An 8,788-nucleotide genomic window follows, 5' to 3' on the forward strand; every position below is an offset into this window, starting at 1 on the left:
GCACTTAGCCTTAATAACCAATTCATGATGTTATAACTATCCCCTCCTTATCAAAATTTCGTCCTCGAAATTTATTCAAATGTCTCAGGATATCAATCCCACAAATCTGACTATAACCTCAAAGTCTAGTCCATTACCTTGCCATCTCTTTGTAACACCCTCACAAGAGTGACAGTCTTATTCTGTAAGACTTTATCTCATTTATAAAAAATTCTACTGGCTTTTCCTTACATAGAAAATTTCACTAAAATCCTAGGGTCCCCTCGCCCCATCAACAGTAATACTTAACACTTCTATCCTTGACATTGGCACCAGTAACACCTTATGAGCCACCACCCATACTAGGGTAAGGCTAATCTGCAAGCCCCTAGCCTAGTCCTTGGTAGGATCTCAGAAGTCTATTAAATCGGGAGTCAAAACTCCACTTTCTTTCCCAAAATATCTTATCTTTTCTAGTCCACAATACTCAGAGAAATACAAAGACTCCTATCCTGGAACTCCGTGTTCCCATATTTGAAATTTGCAAACTCTTATGTCCTTTCAAATAGGCAGACACTTCTGCTCTAACAATCCTAATAACGTCATTGGTCCCCCGGACTAATTCTGAACCACAATACTTCCTACCTCTCATTTCATTACTTGGAATGAGTACTTCTCGCTCCCTATCTCACTGTATCTTATTTAGAGTCACCCTAGACCGTGACTACTCAATCAAGGGACCATACTTATCTCATTGCCCCAAACACTTACACATTTGATGTACAATTCTTAAATTCTTAGTCATTTCTTCAGATTGTCAGTCTATCTGGAGGTATCCAATAATTCTAAGTCCCACTCTTATACTCATTTCCCTCTACACGCCTTTTTAGAACTTGGAAAGTAAAGGGTCTCAATCTGACACTATCGACTTCGGTGTCCCTCAAAGACATACAATCTCCCTTCACACATATGCATTCTTGTGATACCCGTTCACACGAACTGAAGTGTGCTAACTCAATCTGTTGAGTCACAACTTTTCGTATCCAATCATCTTACCTGCAGTCTAATGTAATCAACCCTTACGGTCCACAACTATACCCTTTTTCCTCCCAATATACAAATTTTAGATCTCAACATCCATTCAAATTTCCTGGATACAACAATCATAAGGAGGTAGTACAAGACTTATCAAGAATCTCCACCTCAACGCCAGGTTCCATCGGATCACTCATCCAATCTTCATATCTTAACCCATTCATACTAAAATAGTAGGATTCTAAACCATTCCTACAAGATCTTCTCTCTGAATTTCATAGTTCATAGAACTATATCTTCCAACTATCAACTGCAGATTCCATACCAATCTTGGTTGTTACTTCGTCTGACTTTACTATAATCCGTGGCGACTTATCTAACTGGCACAAACCTTTCCAACTCAAGATTTCAACCTACACGTTAATTTTCTCTATGCAATAAAGGATTTCCAATGTGAATCATCCATTAATTCCCACTAGGGCCTTAGTCTCATGGTTATTCCTCTATGGGTGACCAAACTTTTTAACTCTTTATACTAGCGCACACACTTCTATTCCATAGGTTCCATCACTGCACCTTAACTGTGGCTATCTAGCATTACCATCAACATAAAGCTCCATATAGAACACTTGTGTTCTTATCCCTTCATCTACCGTGAAGCACGAACAACCACCCTTTTCGATCTGTACACGGGCGCACCCTAGTCTTTGATGCACCACACTATAAGAAAAAACAGTATTCATAACACTTAAAAACTGTTAACCGGGAGTATTGATAACGCTTCTGAAAACGCTAACATAGCCCCTGTTATTAAAAGTACTTTCTTTTCTATAACAGTATTCGAATGTTATGTTCGATGTTATCTTAAACTATTCAGTAACACATTTTTAGTTGTTATAATATTTAAATAATAACATTTAGTTAGAGTATTTGGTTATAAATTTGAAGTTTAATCTTATTCTTTTTGCATAACACTTTTCAATTGTTACATTTGATTATTTTGATAGCATTTTTAGTTTGTTATATTATATAAATCATAACGATTTGTTACGCTTATAATATGTTTTTAAATCATAACATATAGTAATAAATTTTGTTACTTTAGTGTGGATAATATATTTTAAATTTTATTTTGATAAGTATACTTATATGGTTTTTTTTAATTAAAAGATTTTCATTATTGTATTTTGATAAAAAAAATCAAAATTAATCATAAAATATAATTCTCAATAGATTGATAAACCATAAGTATTACATTAAACAATAACTAATTCAAACCATGAATGTGTCTACTTCATGAGATCTTAGTTCTAACTTAAGTTTGAAAGCATAACATAATAAAGTTTTATAATCTTGAACATTTTTTACTTTAAAAATGAAAAATGGAAATATTACAAGATACACAAAAGTAAACCATGCATGAAACTTGCTCCATCCTTCAATTCATCAACATTTGTTCACTTGTCTTTGTTGTGAGTCCATTTGCTTAGCTACAACAAAATTTAAATAATTAATGCTTCAACTTAAAGTTAATAGTAAACTAAAAGACTACATAAAAAAAGTTAATTACCTAATTATAACTTTATCAGCTGGCCATGCAATTATACTACCCATAGCATCTTCTATAGTAGACAAACTGTTGAAGGCCTCCACAGAAATGCATCATTCTTTCTCACAAGATCTATCCCCACTTTCATAGCACTAGGCCAGTTGTTTGGTTCCATTGCTACCAACTATCAACTGCACATAACAAACAAAGGGAAGACGCCTTTCAAGTACATTCTTCTATTGGATTTACTAAAGAAGTAGCTATAATTTGAAAATTCCAAATGAAGTGAAAAAAATCATCTAATAAACCAAATCAATTGGTCTCAAAAAGAAAGAAGAGAACACCCTTTGAATAATCAAGAAATAACAATCGTAGAATCACATTGGCCACACCCACTTGAAAGCCAAAGTGCAAAGCGATATGAAAACCAGCTCGAAGAGCCAACACTTCAGCCACAAAAACACTAAATTGACCTGAGACACCCCGACACCATGAATTTTACACGTACAGCAAGTTTTTTATAGGTACTTGAAAATCACAAGTATACGAGACATGTAAAATCAAATACAAAAAGTCTTTCTTATTATTATTGAAAACACAAGAATTCCCTCACAATTTGATGTATATGGAGCAAAACCTGGTGTTTATCAAACTATAGTTTGAAGGGAAAAAAATCCAATTATATCAATAACAATTAAGGATAATATTTATATAATTAAAATATGGTGGGGTTAACTTTAGGTAGATGCACAATTTGCTAGCTAAACACGAATCTCAAGTCTCTATAATGAAATCTATTTTTATTTTTTTTAGACATTGTCGGCAAGTAGATCAAGCTAAAGAAGTATTGTGACTATGAATCCAAAAGAGTAATTATAAAATTAATTATTGATTGTAATGTACAAGCTTTTCAGAAATTAATACAATTTTTCATGCAGTGGCTAAGAAAACAAACCAAATATTCTACCAAAAACAACACCTTTATTTTGATGAAAAGAGAAGGGATAATGCAATCATATTCAAATAAACACAGTTATATCAAGAGAATTAAAGTTCAAAAGAATCAGATACCAAGAATAAAAAAAGGGTAAATCATTGAGCTATACCGACTACTGAACCATAGAAATAGAAAATCATGAGAGAAACATATTGAGATTATACATTTCATAAATAAATAACAGAAAATCATTTGGAAACTTATTTTAAGTACAACTCTAAGCACACACAAAATGAAACATAGTTAATGAAGTGACTATCCTCTTATTCCTAGTTTTGGTTTCTTTTCTCACTTCTCCCAAATTTCAATTTATTTTCATTTCTTTTGACTGCTTAGCTCAAGTACACATGGGAAGATTTTCCTCTTAAATTCATATTTCAAAAGTAGGGTAGCTCTCCACTAAAGAAATAATGCTTTGTATGTTTAATATTAGATACTTAAGAGAACTCAAGAAAGATAGCTCTGAAAGTCACTCATATTTGATAAATTTTGGTTTAAAAATGTTTGCAATACTATATGAATTTTAGGGTTTAAACGACTCGACTTAGGACTAAAATACTATACCTGCGTTTCGCCTCAGTTGAGGAAAATGCCTCAGTTCTATATAAAATCAGAAAACATTCCAGCCATATTTATTAACCAACCATCTATCATTATCAATTCAAAATATTCGAACAACACACAAGTTTTCTTCCTTATCTCGCCGCAGCACACAAATTTCTTAGAACCTACTTCACTAAGACACACAAGTTCTCAACATTCCGTTATCACCGTAATACACAATAATAATAATCTCAGGACCTACTTCACTATGGATGAATATCTAAGATATTCAAACTCCTCTAACATTTGTAAAATATTTTAACAAAAATAAAAGAGAACACACCTCTTGCAAACTGTTGTAAATAAAGTTCCTTCCAATTTGAAATCCAATGAAGCCACTAAAATGAAAGCAAAATTACATACCAATTAATAAACTATCAACATCATTCGATCTTTAATTAGGAGTCATCATTAAAAAAAATTACAACTCTACAACCAAGAAACTATCCAAACCCACTACAGAGTCTTTGGAAACTAGAGCTCACAAAAGAAAAAGAACAACAAAACTCTTAAATACAACGACAAGAGACAGCAAAAGCAGCAGAAAACCTAATAGCAAAGGCCAACAATAAGAAAAAGAACAACAAAACTCTTAAATACAACGACAAGAGCCAGCAAAAAAACTAATAGCAAAGGCCAACAATAATGCAACTGTTTGAAATAAAACCAACAATAAAAAGAAAAGCATACACAACACACATAGAAAGAACAAAAAACCAAAAACAGTTTGTATTCCAATTTAAAAGGATGAAAAAAATCATATTTATTATCAATACAAATAAGGGAAATGATAAATCCATGAAAGTTTGTTCTATCTTGAGCATATTCTCTACAATAATGAATACCTTGAAAGTGAAAAAATAGCCAAATGAACCAAACCTAGCTGAGATGAAAATATGAGATCCCTTTATAAATGCCTCAGTTCCCTAAAGTTGCTTATCTTCTTTTCTGAATTTCTGCAAGAGTCCTAAAGAAATTTAAAAACTTGTGTAGAGAACCCAATAAATCAAAAAGTCATGTCACAATTATCTCATATTGAAAGAACAACATGCTTATAAGATCAAAATAAAAATTACATGAACAGAGACATAGATATAATTTACATGCTCAAATGATCATTGATTAAAAAAATATTAACATTCTTGTGCTACTAAAACCTCATACCATATGGTAGCAATACACTAATTAATCACATTTGCAGAAGAAAAAAGTATCGTTTTACAAAATAGAAACAATTATAAGAAGAAAAAGTAAATTCCTTCTACCCAGAAATATAGAGTTCATTTTGGAAAGTAGAATGGTGATAGATAGAAGTAAATCAGCTTTAGAAAATTTCTACAAACCATTTGTTATAAATATGTCTCAAATGAAGTAATAGCTAAAAAGCATTAGAAGACCTTTCTACATAGCATATTAACACACAACCATGTATTTGGTGTAAATCATGCAACCATAAATAGTACCTTTAATGTGTCTAAAGTGTCATAATCCAAATTTTAAGCCAAATTTTCCTCTCACTTGAAGTTGAGTTTTAGCCTTTCTGATGTACTCAGACAGTTTGCTGGGTAACTTCAGCTTCCGAATAGTGTCACTGGAAACAGTGAATCCACTCACTACATAGGCACCAGCTATTATTTGCAAAATTAGCTTCTTAAAGTTTTTTCATTAAATTTTGAATCAAAAATATAAAAACCCAATGAATGACTTTGATTAAATTATAGTAAAATAAAGTTTGAAACATTTTCCCACTAAACTTTACACAGACAATCATATAGTGTGATTATCAATACAAGAATCAATTTTTTCAAAAAATTGATGAATTACGTTTTTCAGTGACCCAAATATACAGTGTTAATATCACCATTACATACAAATTTATAGCCTTTACGAATTCACCAGACCAGACATGAAAACCCAGGTGAATGAAACCAACCCTCTTTTTTCATAAATTAGAATACATTACTAAATACAGTAAAATTTACATCAGCCAACATTCTATACTATCAAATCAACTGCAGCTATGAAAAAGAAAAGGAGAGGAGAATGCGAGTCGTGGGAGCGAAAGTAAGCAATTCAGCCAACAATCTGTATTATCAAATATTTACTTTTGGGAGTGAAAGTAATGGTATCGTACCTTAAAAAGATGTAAGCAGAGGAGAATACGAGTCGTGGTAAGTTGAAGAACTTGAGATAGTCGGCGTGATGTACAGCCTGCGATACCTCTGTTGTGTGCTCCGGAAGCTCGTACCGACGTCGTGAGGCAGAGCTAGATGAGACGAGACGAGAGTGAGAGATGATAAGTGTGTGAGAGAGATTGAATGGAGGAGAATAAGCTTTGCAATAGAGTGTAAGAAAGAGAGGCAGAGAGGCGGCAATGAAGGCTGAGAGAAATTGTTTGGGTATCTTAGGTTTAGGGATTAAATTTTGGCTGAGAAATTAGACCCAAATTTTTTTTCATTTGGCGCCTAAAGGTATATTTCATATGGTGCCAAAAAATTTCTTCCATGTTTTTTTTTTATCATCTATTAATAACACTATTAAATATGTGTCATTTTTTAATGTGATATATACTAAAAATTGTTGTAGTGACCATATAGTTTCATATCTTAAGCAGAGACAGTATCCATCATGTCGTCCTCCTATATCAGTCCATTGCATACAGGTTCTAATACCATGGCGTGCTACCCAATCTTTATTCTCTCTTCTGAAAATCCTGTACGAAATTATCCATTCAAACAAACTTTAGGTTCTTACATTACCCCAATCTAGGGTATGCTTGTCTTCAAAGATGCTTCAAGTAGTAACCGATGTGTCTTACCACTCTCACTATACTTCTCACCCATCAAGCGTTCCTTTAGCAACTTCCTTGTGGTTCTATCTAAATTACTTCATACATGATCCCATCACTTTCCATAACGTGACCTTGAATACCCTTGGAGGAATCGGAGATTACTCATTTTGGAACCTTTCTTGTAACCCTGCTTCCTTAGCCTTGGTACTATCACTGAAGTGGTCATTCGCTTTCTGCTTCTAACTTGGAGTAGACCAAAACATCCCTAATCAATCTGAATATGGCTTGTCCATGCCATTCCTGTATTCCCTACTTGTCGAACTTACCTGTGCCGTTGAAGCATTGGTCAGTTAAAGAGCCTTCACTGAAAACCCATAACATCCTACTTGGTGCAAGAAGTAATTCTTAAAATGTCTCTTTCCTTGATCCTCAGCTAGTAATAACCAAATCGAGGGTCAATTCCTGAGAACATTGTCCTACCTTGCAACCGGGAAATTGAACCCTTCATTCTTAGCAAACGGTGTTGACGTGTCCCATGGTGAGATGCTCCGTCTGATCAACCCTCAACTCAAATATCTCTTCAACTAAACCTTTAATTCTTTTTGCTAAGCTAATGTCATTCTTCATGAAGTCCCTGATACCGATCCTATCCCTACCTTAATCCCGTAGCATACTCAATTCCTTAACACAATAGCGATCTCAACAATTCCTTGTGCATCCATCTGGAACCTTACTGGCCGATCCAGTTTTCATCAGGTATAACTGATATATTCCAAGTGGTGCCTACCACAATATCTAGGTGTAATGACCCAACTATTTCTAAGACCTTGGACCATTAAAAACTACTAGACATAGCTACTATTATTTTGATACAAACATAGGAAATAACATAACTTTATTGAAACCCCAAAATAAATATTGTATCAATAACATAAAAGTATAAAATAAAATGTGATATGGTATGGGATCCCATTGTTTATAAAACATAAAACATAAACTTTAATTCAATGGTTTAAATACTATTTGCGGAATTACAAAGGAAACATAAATCAAAAGACTAAATGACGTCATCCTCGATCGACACCCAGTCCATTCATTCCATTCATCCTTAACACATAAGCCAAGCTGCCAAGAATCCTTCCGCCTTCCATATTCATTTTCCTGCATCACACTAAAATAATGGAATGAGCCTAATGCCCAGCAAGGAAAATCTACTAACAACATACATCATATATCATAAGCATAAGACTATATCATAAACATACACTATAAAACATATGACTAATATATATATATAGGATTACATTGGCCATCATACTTCTTGGGGCTTGTTAGCTAAGTAAGTCATATGCCCATAAATTTGCAGGGCTTGCTAGCTAAGCAAGTCATATGACCATAAATTCTTGGGGCTTGCTAGCTAAACAAGTCATATGCCCAAGGACTATAAAACATATAACATAACATATATCATATCATAGCATAAAACATATCATAACATATAAACACATATATCTAGCCTATTTTCCTTACCAAAAGCTGGGATATTTGGGAACAAGAATGGGATTAGGACACTTTTATAAACCAACAGTAAAATGGTGAGAATCTAAAGAAAAAGAGATGAAAAGAACACTAAACCATCCAAGAAGAAACTTACCAAGAAGAACCTTAAGTTTCAAGAACTTAAATACCTAATCAAGAATCATAAACAAGAATTAGGTTTTGAATAAAAGAAAACTATAGAATCATTAATAACTGAACTTAGGGATAGGAATACCTTGAATGATCTTATGGATTGGTCTAAATCTCAATACCGAAATCACACTTAATCTCACTT

Source organism: Humulus lupulus, chromosome 6, assembly GCF_963169125.1.
Source record: "Humulus lupulus chromosome 6, drHumLupu1.1, whole genome shotgun sequence".
NCBI classification, from domain to species: domain Eukaryota; kingdom Viridiplantae; phylum Streptophyta; class Magnoliopsida; order Rosales; family Cannabaceae; genus Humulus; species Humulus lupulus.